Here is a 14,282-nt window from a genome sequence, read left to right as displayed (position 1 = left end):
TTTATGTGGTCTGTTTCCTCAAAATCAAATGAAATCTGGCTTTAAGTTTCCACTGAGGAGAGTTAGAAGTCTGATGTCAAGTCTGACTGCTCCCTTTTCCCACCCATCCTGTCCAGCGTGCCCCAGAGCCCACCTTGGTCACCCACAATGGCTCATGGGGCTCCCATTCTTCTTCTCCCAGAGCGGCGCCCCCTGCTGGCCCTTCACCACACCGCAGGCACTGCTCCTCTACAGAAGGTAACTAAGCCATCACCTCTTCCAAAGTCCTGTCTTCTGAGTCCGAGTGGGAGTGGGATCCTGGCCTCCACAACCTGCCGGATCCCTCAGATCCAGGCGGAAGTCCTCTCTACAGAAGGCTATGGAATTGATAACTCAAAACAAAAAGCCCTAACTGTCCTTCCGGTGGGCTAGAGGGAAAATGGTCTTTTCATCAATTTTTGCTGAGACTGTAGCAGCAAAAAAAGACAAAATACCAATTAATTCACCACCAGCTCTTTCCAGTATAAAAGGTGAGTGACTGCTACTGTCACCTTCCCTTTGCTCTTCTCACTTTCCCTGCGGAGCTGGGACTGTTCAGATGAGAATGTTCCCCTTTCCTCCTTGGGCTCTTGTTACAGCGTCCACACTTCTTCTGTATATTTTGATGCTGCTGATTCGTTAAGCAACTATAAATTATATACACTGCTTGCCAACTCCTATAAGAAGGTTTAGATAAAAATCTACGCTGCTTTTTCTTAGTACCAATTTTTTTTTTTTTTTTTTTTGCCGTATGCGGGCCTCTCACTGTTGTGGCCTCTCCCATTGCGGAGCACAGGTTCCAGACGTGCAGGCTCAGCGGCCGTGGCTCACGGGCCCAGCCGCTCCGCGGCATATGGGATCCTCCCGGACCGGGGCACGAACCCGCGTCCCCTGCAGTGGCAGGCGGACTCCCAAACACTGCGCCACCAGGGAAGCCCTCTTAGTACCATTTTTAAAAGAAAAGTAACTATGCTGAACTTCAAACTGGTATTTTCCTCCTCTTCACTCTCAAGCCCTTGAAACCAGTGTCATATCAAACAGTTCAGTCCTGAGTTCTTACTAATGTTTTCACCACTGCTTTGCCAAACTTCAGGTTACAATATGGGGAAGACAGAGCAATGATAATTGTATAGGTAACCAAAGCTAAAGATTGTGTTAGACAAGTAGCGGTAAAGGTCTGAGTCAGGGCTTTCACTAACTAGGCAGCAGACTTATAATGGAGAAACTGGGTTGGAAAAGGTTTTGTTCATTTTCAACAAAATATAATACTTTTTTAAAATTCCCTTTAATAGAAAAATGAAAGTTTTTCCAATACGTTTGAAGAACAGATTTAATTGTTTCTTATCAAAGGAAAGCTTGTCAGGTTGTTCATCTCAACATGGTCTACCTGCTATTGAGAATCAAAGTTAAGAATTATGTACTCTTAGTTTGCTTATAAAGAACACACATAAAGGGGCTTCCCTGGTGGCTCAGTGGTTGAGAATCTGCCTACCAATGCAGGGGACACGGGTTCGAGCCCTGGTCTGGGAAGATCCCACATGCCGTGGAGCAACTAGGCCCGTGAGCCACAACTACTGAGCCTGCGCGTCTGGAGCCTGTGCTCCGCAGCAAGAGAGGCCGCGACAGTGAGAGGCCAGCGCACCGCGATGAAGAGTGGCCCCCGCTTGCCACAACTAGAGAAAGCCCTCGCACAGAAACGAAGACCCAACACAGCCAAAAATAAATAAATAAATTTATAAAAAAAGAACACATTAAAATTTAGGCTTGAACATGTTAGGTGGAAATGAATGAATAGAATATCTTCGCCGAGTGTGTTATTGGGCTGAGTTATTAGCAGACTCTTTATAAATTCTAAACTTGGTTATAGCAGTAAAACAATTTTTTTGTTTCTTGGTCTAAACCTAATGCTGAATAAATTTTAATTTGAGAAGACACCTATTTTAGTATTAAACTAACACATTAAAATCCCACAGGATTTAGGCAGGAATTTATGAAATGCTATCTGACTGCTCTCAAATGTTGCCTTAAAGTAAGTAACAGTGGGTTCACCTGAGATCAAGTCCAATTTTTCTCCACATTTACCTTTAAATCTTAATTCAAAACATCTTTGAATTTTCAAGATTTGGTTATCATAACAGATAAAATAAAATATATTCATTTCTTCAACTCAATGACTTGGATTCAGTTTGGCTGGAAAAACGTATGACACAATTTTAAAAGTATAACTCCTCTGCCTCTGATGTAATTAGAAAAGTAGCATTCCAGGTGGTCTGAAAATAGAAAAATGTGGCAAAGAAGCCTGTAGCATGGCAGTCTTGAATTTAGGAGATTATTAATGATGTATATATAGACTGAGTCACAGAGACTTCAAGTATTGGTAATAAATGATAGCTTCCTAAGAAGGACTGAGTATGAATTGCTAATGTTATTCATTTTCTTTATCCATTATAAAGAAAAGATTGCCTCTCTTCCTCTAGACTAAGGTTTAGTTTTGTCTATGTGTAATACCCAAGTGAAAAAATTTTCTTTTGACTAAGACACAGTTATGAACTAAACTGATTTATAGCCAGTTCAGAAGCCAAGAGATTAGCACCAAAATAGTGGTGAGATAATAAAATACTGAACTTGGACAGAATCCAGATTGCTCAAATATGAGTTGGGAAGAAACTGCTGATCAGCTAAGATAGACCACAAAGGCTTGTCTCTGGATCCACTATTAGTAAGAATGATGATTCAGACCCATTTGGGGGTTGCTTTCACTCAAGTTTCCTGTCTGCCTGTTCAAGTGGTATACCCCAAATTGAGAATACGCAAATAGTTCCCATGCCTGGTGTCCCCTTATTTCTTAGGAAGGATGTTTTAAGTTCAGTTGTCAATCCACACCTATGAGGAGCAGAGAATTATTTTAGACTCACTATCTCTAGGCTGGAGAAGGCAGCTTTAGCACTCAGGGTAGGCCTTATTCCCATTTAAGAAAATCCTTGCTTCCTTAAGATTATAAATTTCCATGTTCATTTTCTACTGCTTCACTGGGCATACAAATACTCTGACTATGGTTCCCTACGGCTGTTTCTCATAATAAAACAAAATTCAAATATTTCCATATTAAGAGACACAAGGCGGAATAAATGGATTTTAGAATGCCAACTCTCATCCCATGAGGTTTGACTTCTTTTGACACTTTCTGATGATCAATTACATCCCACCATTGTTGGCTTCATTTGTCAGCCCTACCAACCCAAGCATACAATGTGGCTTTCCCCTTCATCTCCTAGTTCATTGTTGAAACAAAATTGAAATAGTGAAAGCTTAGTTATGTAGAAAAGGGAATAAATAGAGAATACATAGTTCAATAATGTGCTTTGCAAAGACTGGTTACCACTGTCACTTTGGGGTTCACTTGGCGGGCACTGTCACATCAATGCCAGCCTGCTCCACGTGGCAGCAACCATCTGCCCCCACTGCCAAGAGGTTCTTCAAGCACAGCACGTGTTCAAAGTCCAGACTTCAAAAGGGAAGCTGAGACAAATTATGGTTTGTTTGAAAAAAAAAAAAATCCCTTGATCCCTCAGTGCTTCGATTGCCTCCCCAGAAAATGACATGGAATTAAATAAACACACTCTTCAAAAAGAAAGAAGAGTTTCATGACTAAATAAAGGCCTGGGATGGTATAAGCAGATTCTGTTTAACATCAGGGTATTGCCACATTCATCACCGAAAATAATGCTAGTAATTATTTTATGTACACTTAAATTCAAAATATATATGCTTAATGTAGCAAGTTTAATTTCAAAAGGTGAAACAAATATAAACACAGAAATGCATACAAGTCTTTTAAATAGACATTACCTGCCCGTCAGCAGCTATATTCACAGGCAGAGATGTCCAACGACAACTGGCAGCTTGTGTACCCAGTAGTTGGTGGGGCCAAGAGAAAACCATGCCCAGCTGAACTCTGGGGGAAATGCTTAAACTTTTCATACATAGAAGTTAAGATGGCTGGAAGCCGGGCATTCAGTCTAACATTGTCAGCATATATAGACTATGGTGTTGGGTGATCTGAATGTTGGACATGCCTTTGAATCGCTGGTCATAGATGAAGACCTTATTTGGATTAGAGCTGGGAATGGGGGCCGTGGGCTTTCTGGCTTCTGCTGGGAGCTAGACATCCATGGTCTCTGCCATGTCCCTCTAGCCCACTGACTCGAGCACTTGAAATGGTATGTTCCTAGTCCCTAGTAGTATAAATGGATTCCATCTCCCTAGGCCTACCTCCTTCCCTCCATCCCAAATATTATGCAAAAGTTGAGGCCTGCTGCAAGGGCTGATGTCATTGTCTGGGCAGAACTTTGTCCCAACATTCACCCTCTTGTCCCTCTGGAATTCTATTCAGGAAGTGCTGGGATGAGCAAGCAAAGCCAGTTAGTTCTGAGCAAACACGTGATGTGTATAGAGTTCGTCCTCATTTTGCCACTTACTGGCTCTGTTACCTAGAGCATCATTTGACCTCTCTGAACTCAAATTTCATCATCTGTAAAACACAGATAGTAATAGTAACTACCTAATAGTGTTTAGCAGATGAAATAATGTCATGCATATAAGATGCTTGTATCCTGTCTAGCAGAGAGGAAGTTCTCAATAAATTGTAGCTAACATCTTCCAGCAGAATAAAAAGCCCTACCTAGGAGGTTCTCTTCTGTACTCTACTCCCTCACTTGATCTTCTTCAGTCCGATGATCAGGTACATAATGTTTTCATGTTTTGTTCTACAAAATGAATTGAAAAACAAGGAGCAGAGTCGACTTCTAACCTCAGGATAGTTATACTGGGGAAATGTGTTTTAAAAATACTGTTAATGGGCTTCCCTGGTGGTTCAGTGGTTAAGAATCTGCCTGCCAATGCAGGGGACACGGGTTCGAGCCCTGGTCTGGGAAGATCCCACATGCCATGGAGCAACTAGGCCCATGTGCCACAACTACTGAGCCTGAGCTCTACAGCCCACGAGCCACAACTGCTGAGCCCATGTGCCACAACTACTGAAGCCTGCGTGCCCTAGAGCCCGTGCTTTGCAACAACAGAAGCCACCACGATAAGAAGCCCACGCACCACAACGAAGAGTAGCCCCCGCTCGCCACAACTAGAGAAAGCCCAGGCGTTATAAGACCCAACGAAGAATGAAGACCCAATGCAGCTACAAATAGATAAATAAATTTGTAAAAAAATAAAACACTGTTAATTTTTGTACATTTCTTTCCAAAGATGAAACATGCCTCTTATTCTCTTTCACTAAAAGAAAACATAAGCTAGAATCAGAGCCTGTCTGGCATTTTTTTAAATGCGCAAACATGTGTTTACTATTGTGCAGAACAGCTGTAATTTGACTGCAGTTGGCTGATTCTGATTATGTTTGGTTTATGTCCTTCAAGAGCAGTCACAGAGAATTTACTTATTTGTGTTTTATATCATTTTAAAAATTATCTTCACAAAGCCATTACGTGTGGAAATGTTCTCCTTCCTTTTACCTTCATTATTGTTTAGAAAAGCAACTGTATCATGCAAAGTGGCTGTTGAGTCTATAATCTACCAAATTCATGGGGATGGTATTATAATGTCTTAGAATATATCAAAATTCAGAATCATCATCTCATAACTATTTTAGTGCATTTATAAAGATCTACTAATGTTTCTGATGCTATAAATATATACTGTGACAAATATTATTTCAACATTAAAAGAAAATTAAAGAACTTAGTAAATCAGAATGAATCACTAGAGACTGCTAAGAAAAGAATATATGCAAGCATCATTTTAGGACTTCTTTTTTTCCTCTAACATCTTCTCCCTCATTCTTTTCCTCCCGTGGATTTTTTTATTCCTACATCTTTTTAATTATTTTTTTAATCCTTATAAAGCTCAGGAATTAAAATAAATAAATAAAACACAGGTCAGTTGCCATTTTAATAGGGATTTGAGAACAACAAAAAGATAAATGTACACAATGTTATTTTAATGACTTTTATGTTTACTTTCTATTAGAGAAATACATTTTTCATAAAGAATGCATTGTGTTGATCAGGCGACTGATGAACTCCTGGTGGGCTTCTGGTGAAGACAGCAGCAAAGAAAAAAAGAAGAGAGAATTGTGGGGTGTATATCACGACTTCGGGTACACAGAGTCAATTACAAGGGGATAAAAGATGATACTTCAATGTTACTCATGAAAGTAAGATTCTTGGGTAGCTTTCAAATTAATATGCCAGCCCAGATTTTTCTGGCATAATGAGAACATCTTTTATGTGTCAGAACAGATTCTGATTATAACTAAATAAGTGAAAGCTGAGATATGCTGATAAGGTGACCTTTATCATAAAGTTTAAGAGTAATTGTCTAAAGTACTTTTAGAGAAGGCAAAAGATGAATAGGAATAAAGTATGTGAGTCATAGGGCTACCTGACCATATAATTCATGTTTATGTTTGAATAAAAATTGCAATTTCAAATACAAATAAAAGTCCACTTAAATGAGATGCTTATGTCATCACTTAATGCTTTTTTCCCCTCTACCAAGAATAATCAAGATTACTCTTTGGGGCTTCCCTGGTGGCACAGTGGTTGAGAGTCCGCCTGCCGATGCAGGGGACGCGGGTTCGTGCCCCGGTCCGGGAAGATCCCACATGCCGCGGAGCGGCTGGGCCCGTGAGCCATGGCCGCTGAGCCTGCGCGTCCGGAGCCTGTGCTCCACAACGGGAGGGGCCCCAACAGTGAGAGGCCCGCGTACCACAAAAAAAGAAAAAAAAAAAAGATTAGTCTTTGGCTAAGTCAGACCTTATGCTCACAAATACTTTTGCCTCATAAGAGTTTAGAACATTTGGACACATTGTTGTTAAGATGGCTTATAGCTATCTTATAGAAAGCATTCTTTCTTTTATTGCTTATAGCCTTATCTTTATGAAATCACTCTTTAAAAAGTATACTGTTTTATTTTGTAAATTCCATCTAAACATGAAATCAAAATGGATTTATTTGTATATTTTGGTCAGATTTGGGGAACTGCATTCAGTGTTTGGTGCCATATTTAGAGTGGGGTGTTTTCAAAGTAGGCTGTGTCCTGGAGACATTGTACTTGTGCTCCTTTCAAAGCAGTTCTAGGAAGCAGTTCTATTTAAAAATTACATATTGAAAACTCCCTTATCTGCCTATTGTATTTAGTTTTGGGGATGATACAGTGAAGTATTTGGCACTGACCTCATAACTTTTTTTGGAAAAGTGCTTCTACAATTCGTTTTTCACATTTTCATGTTTTTTTCTACCTAGCATGCTTTTTTCCTCCAACTCTTCCCTCATCATTTCTCTCCCCTTCTCCAAATTCTTTCATTCTTTAAAGCCAAATTCCAGTGTCATCTCGCTCATAAAAACTTCCTTGAACCTACTTCAGTCATATATATATTTTTTAAATTTTTCATGGAAATTTTTCCATAACCATCTTAGAGCACCTATCACTCTCAAATGAGCCATTTGAGTGGCTAAGATTATAAGCTCTCATTGAAGTGTGAGGCCCAGGGACAGGTAATGATCTGGTACATTGCATATGATAAGTACTCAATCCATACATGTTCTAGAGATGTTGCCTGAATATAGCATTTTCCTAATATGTAATAATAAATTAATAACAAAAACTAATTGCATGCATGTATGCATGTATTTATACAACAGTTACAACACTAACAAGTTCATATTGATGACAGGGTCAGCTGGGTAGTTATTTAATTTGGTCACTGAAACTGATACATTTACTAATTGTCACTATTTGGTCATTTTATTCACTATTTATTTTTCATTATTCATAATAATATGAATAGTTTGCATAATGATCAAGTTTGCTTAAGAAGGACAAACATGACAATATTAAAATCCAGTGTTGTCAAGTCACTGAACATCAGAAAGATGGTGCCAAACAACCTGTGACAAACTAAATCGTCATCAAGCAGATCTTATTCTTGGTCTTATATTTAGTATATTACGTGGCCCGACCCAAAATTTCCAAAGATTTCACAGGAATAAAAGTGGAAAAAAGTAAAACAAAAAGCATGCATGTGAAGTACCAGAATTTTTAAAATTCTAGTACTAGTACACAACCATACTTACTGAAAGTTATGGATCTCTAGTCAAGGAAAATCCACTTTAAACTTACATAAAAGTGTGGAAATTTCAACATCAAGTCTTCAGAAATTACACTGAAATGAGACATTGAGATCCCTTCTTTGGAAACAGTCTCTATTGCTACAGCAATAGTTTAATCATATATAGTCACGAACAGAATTTTATTTCTGTGGACACATTTTCCATTCCTTCCAAGTATTCAAAGACAATACCCAACCATAATGAGAGGATGTTAATGAAAGAACATAATGCAAGAACACAGGCTACTCATTTCTACAGGATTCCACAGTTATCTGAAGTCACAGAGTGGTAGAAATTCTGTAACACGCAGAAGCTGAAATGCCACTGAGAATGTTTCATGTTACCAACAGAAAATAGGAAAATGGAAACCAGCATGCATACTTCCTCTATATCATCTGCACTCAATAAATCCTGAGTTAAATTCTTACTTTATTTTTTCCTTATGACAAATATACTTAAGTAATTGGATGTTTCCATCTTATGGAACTGGGGATTTACTCATATTGAAATTCACAATCATGGCTTTTCATATGGAAATGTCTATTCCTCAAGTATACCAGGAAAAAATCTAGTTTTTATTACTTCAAACTTTGTAAAGTAAGACCAAATCCTGGTGTCACATAATGTATAGTGCATCGTTTACAAGCATTTCAGATTATAAGGAAAATTTATTTACCACAAATATGATGATGGCTCCTTTGAAAACAAGCACACTTTTAAAACTGAATCATAATGGATCTAAATATTTATAAAGGATATCTTAAGTAATATACTGAGTGCCTACAGGACATATTGCATATAAGTACATATTGCGTGTAAGTACACATCTAGGGAATAATGTTTGTATTCTGTGAATTTTATATCTTCTTACTAATCTTAATTTATCTCCTGACATATAAGCAAATTTAGGCTAAGCCTCTTTTATCCTGGACAGAGCATTTTTCCACAGTCTCAAAACTCTGTTAACTACTTATACTATTGAAATGAGGAGCTAATAAATAATAAATGGAGAATAACAAGCCTACCTTTTTCATTGTTTTGTAACTATATTTTCACATTGCACACGGAATCACAGACACTCAAAATCATATCATAGAATTATTGGGGTGAAAGGGCATTTAAAAGGTCATCTAACCCAATGAGTTATAACTTTATTTTACCAACAGAACTCTTTTTTTCTAAAGAGCTTTGTACATGGAACCCCCAAATTTGAAACAGATGCATAGTGTAGCAGCTCTGGTTTAAGAGAAGTATGCTTGGCCTCATTCCCTGAAGCAGAACTCTGAAGTCCCCCAAAGCACGGTTTGATGACCACTGATCTGGGTGATTTGTGCAATCGGCTCAGGATCTTTTCTAAAACACTTTTTGCCAGATAATCATACTGTCACTTCTGTAATAGTTCCAGGGACAGGATATACTTTTTTTGGAAATGTATCAATCATTATGAAATAAAACTATCCCCTATATTAAACCTCCAAGTAACATTTCTCATTATCTAATTCTTGTTCTCTTTGATTATTTTATATAATAACCCTTCAGACATTTGAAGGCAGTGTAGCCCTATATCAATCTGGGCAGAAATAAACTTGGCTGAAAGTGTTTACATTTCCTATCTGAAGGAGTGAAGTAGGTTCTGGCCTCTGCTTTGATCTCCTTGGGTTATGCTTTGTCCAGGAGACAGAGTGGCTCTGCCCTTTGGTTGTAGTCATGAGCAAAAAGGAATCATATAATGAAATCTAGATGAAGTTTGGGTTCTGATTAAAGGAGCCCCAGGAAGATATAAAGAGTCTAATATTTTCAAGACCTTGGGATCAGGCAGGTATCAAAAACCAGTCTCAAAGCAAGGGGGACTATAATAGTAATTAGACAAGACAGATGAAAACAGTTTGAGAAACAGAAAATAGATTGAAAGTTGAAACCTTATGTTGAAGGCAAAGAACATTTTATGGAAGACTTTATCTCATATACAGGGAATGCACTAATTAAATATGATAAATGTTTATGTGTTTCACCTACTCTGAGAGCCATCATTCTAACTATAAAAGTCTAATGGAATCTTTCAGGTCCATATTGTTATCAATAGCTATACCTGTCATCCATTTGTTTGGGGTAGTAACTCTGACATTTGAATTCTCAGCCCAGTATTTTTCAGTTGTTCTTTTCAATTTGCAGTAGTAACACCGCTGCAAGCTGAATACTTCCCATCTATCTCCTGGCCCTCACTTCTCATGGATTTTTCAATCAGTTAGTCGGTTCAAGTTCTGTTCTATTTACTTTCCATTATGCCATCATTGTTTTCTTAGAAAGTGAGGTTGGAGGTTACCCCAGTTTGGGAGCTAGATTTTCAATGTTTAAGAATGAGTAAACAGGGGCTTCCCTGATGGCGCAGTGGTTGAGAGTCCGCCTGCCGATGCAGGGGACACGGGTTCGTGCCCTGGTCCGGGAAGATCCCACATGCCGCGGAGTGAGCGGCTGGGCCTGTGAGCCATGGCCGCTGAGCCTGCGTGTCCGGAGCCTGTGCTCCACAACGGGAGAGGCCACAGCAGTGAGAGGCCCATGTACCGCAAGGAAAAAAAAAAAAAAAAGAATGAGTAAACAGAAAAAAAGTCAACAACAGGCTGTATAACTCCTAGAATAAAACATAAGGGAAAATTTCTTGACGTTGTTCTTGGTAATGACTTCATGGATATGACACCAAAAGCAGAGGCAACAAAAGCAAAAATAGACAGGAGGGAGTATATCAAACTAAAATGCTTCTGCACAGCAAAGGAAAATATCGACATAATGAAAAGGCAACCAACCTACAGAATAGGAGGAAATATTTGCAAACCATATATATAAAATCAGGTTAATTTCCTAAATGCATAAGGAACTCCTTCAAGTCAATAGCAGAACAAACAACCCAATCTAAAAAATGGGCAAAAGACTTAGACATTTCTCCAAAATAGCAAAAACGTACTATATGAAAAGAGGTTCAACATTATTAATGATCCAGGGAATACAAATCAGAACCACAATGAGATATCACCTCACACTGGTTAGAATGATTATCATCAAAAAGTCAAAAGACTTAAAGTGTTGCAGAGGATGTGGAGAAAAAGAAGGCCTTTCTACACCATTAGCAGGAGTGTAAATTGGTACAGCTACCATGGAAAACAGTACGAAATTTCTTCCAACAATTAGAAACAGAACTATCATATGATCCAACAATCCCACCTCTGGATATACACCCAAAATAACTGAAGTTAGGATCTCGAAGAGATATCTGCACTCCCACGTTCATTGCGGCACTACTCACAAGAGCCAAGCTATGGAAAAAAGACAAACACTCTTAGAGAAAATGGGAGCCGAAGAAGAGACAGGAAGGAAAAATGAAGAAGAAAATATAAGTATAGGGCACAAAACCCGGAAAAGCTCAATAACTGACTTGTCAACTGCATTAGGGATTGTTAAATCAGAACTGGCATGCATAAATTTAAATACATGATGAAGAGAGCTGGGAGGATATCCCAGGATGTGCGAGACGGGGAAAAGCTGGAAAAATCAAAGATGAAGAGGAGAAAGTACAGAGATCAGTCAACATTAGTATAATTGCTATACTTGACAAGAACAAACAGAACAGAAATGATAATCAAGCATATTACAGGAGGGTTCTTTCCTGAAATGAAAGGAAACTGAGTGATCAGATACACATGCTTCACTACATATCATCAAATGAAATTAAATGAGATAAGAATTTAGACACCCCAGAGTGAAATATTTCAATCAAGTCATGCTGAAAAGTACAAAAATCAGATTGACTTTCACTTAAAAATGAAAAAGTTTTGAGATCCAAGAGTTATATAACAAACATTAATTGTCATTCATGTGGGAAAGCAAAGAAAGACATGTATAAGAGCTGAAAAAAGTAAACTTTAACCATAGAGGTTTCCTGAAACCTTTTAGTTTAGAATTAAAGTGAAGGCATCAGGAGCAGGCAAGTCACAGTACAGGATCAATAACAAGGACTGAAATAATTTAACGTAAAATTGAAGGTAGTTTATTATAAAAACAGATGAAAGCAGAATATCATTTGTCAAAAGTAATTACAGTTACTGAATAAATATATGAATATAATGAGAATTAGAGTATACTCTCCCAGATTTGAGCTAAAACATCTGAAATTCAGAAAATCTGTTCTATTCAAAGGACAACTATATTCTCAGATTTGCTAGGAGAAAATAAGCAGAGTGTTTACATTTTGAGGTTGATATTTTTAAAAATATAGATGTGTTCTAAAACTCTATTAAGGAGGACAATAATTGAATTAAATAACTAAGCATGTATACCCCTCCTAATCACTAAAAAAAGAAAAGAAAAGAAAAAAGGAAAGAAGATTGAGAACAAATGCCATGTAATACACGATTTTAAAAAAAGAGAGAAGCACACTGTGGCATAAAAATCAAAATATATAAATGAAATTCCATAAACTATATCCAAGTTAAAAAATAGAGCCTCAGATTTGGTTAAGATAGTAAATTGGAAAGAAATATAAACTAGAGGTTTAACAGTAGAAAGATGGTTAATAACAACCCAAGCAAATATTTGGTTTTAAAATGTTAATGTCCAATATTGGCAAAAGTGTTACAAAATGAACACTGTAGTATAATCTTTGTGTATTGGTCAGCTTTTTTCTTGTCTATGCTGGGGCTACATCAAAATGTCAATGGATTACAAAATTCGTATTATATGTGAATTACGGTTCTGTTCTTCTCCACTTGGCTCCTTCATTCTGGGATACAGGATGAAGTAGCAGATACTGTCTGGGACTTATTCACGTTCTAGAAGGAACAAGTAACAAAGGAGCCAGGCAATGACTTGTCAAGCTTTTGCTCAGCACTTAACGTTCACATTTCATTGGCCAAAGCAAGTTACACATCTAAGTCTGAGGTCAATGGGTTGGAAATTATATACTTCCCACTGGAAGGGGCACTGCACATGCAAAAAGAAGAATCAATCAAAATATAACTATCCATTGGTAAGCACCAAAATCATGGTGATACTCAAAATACATACACACTTTTAATAATGGAGATCATGGCACACATGGAGCTTGGCTGGCTATACAAAAAAAAAACCCACTGTGCCTTCTTTTTCTAATTTAGTTATGCTGGGGGTTGAAATATCTTCATTGTGGTACCCAGTGATTTTTTTTTTTAAAGCTTTACTTATACAGCAGAAATAAAAGCAATGAGTTGAGTCAACCAATTCGACAGGTAGTTTGAGTTCATACACATGAAACAGCTAGTTAATTAGCTATATCATTCATTTTCAACCAATTGTTTTGGCATTGAAAAGTCAGAGCCTGGGCTTTTTGAAAGTGACATATGCCTTCCTATGTTATGAGTGAACTTTTATCTTTCAAATTAGAAACAAAAACAACAACAAAGAGAAAACACATTTCTTTTGGTCTACTCCATATGGGTAACTGACATTATCACAGCTAGAGTTGAGCACAGCCTAGAATATGTAATTTCTTTTTGTAAAATATTATTTTCATTTTGAGAAAGAGCAGTATTTGGCACTGCATCAATTCTGCTGCTTTTGTTCATCATTTGTTTGAACAAAAGTAATTATGTTTACAACAAACTAAGCATCAGAATTTTTCTTTTGTTTTCTGGTAGTGTATTTTACATTCAACTACCAGTTATGTCACTAAATATGTCTGGTTTTCATTATTTTCATGAAAAGAACAATATTCATTTTTAAAAATTTAGCTACAGCATGTTTGGGTTTATTCATGAAAACTGATAATTATTATATTGAAAAAGTCTATACAAATGCCTCAAAAACAAATTATTAAATACCGATGACTATTGATTTTGAGGTAAATTTTAAATCAGTAAACCTTTAATGAATACTGAGTAAATTTTAATTTTATATATTAAATGTGACAAAATTATTTCTTTGTCACCATACTTTAGCACCAAATTGAACTTAACATGTTCCAAATAATAGATGCCATTTATAAGTGTCTTATGATCCCTGAAAAATTCAAGTGTTTCTCAGGCATGACCTGTGGCCAAAATATGTGATACAGGATGT

General features: G+C 37.4%; 1 pseudogene; it reads left to right on the top strand.

Moving 5' to 3' along the window:
- The first annotated feature begins 418 nt into the window (after window positions 1-418).
- The window catches only part of LOC132437169 (pyrroline-5-carboxylate reductase 3-like), a 39,002-nt pseudogene continuing 25,138 nt past the window's right edge, over window positions 419-14,282 (top strand).

The sequence above is a fragment of the Delphinus delphis genome, chromosome 14 (genome assembly GCF_949987515.2).
Source record: "Delphinus delphis chromosome 14, mDelDel1.2, whole genome shotgun sequence".
Taxonomy (NCBI): Eukaryota; Metazoa; Chordata; class Mammalia; order Artiodactyla; family Delphinidae; genus Delphinus; species Delphinus delphis.
This window is presented reverse-complemented; position numbering and strand designations above follow the sequence as displayed.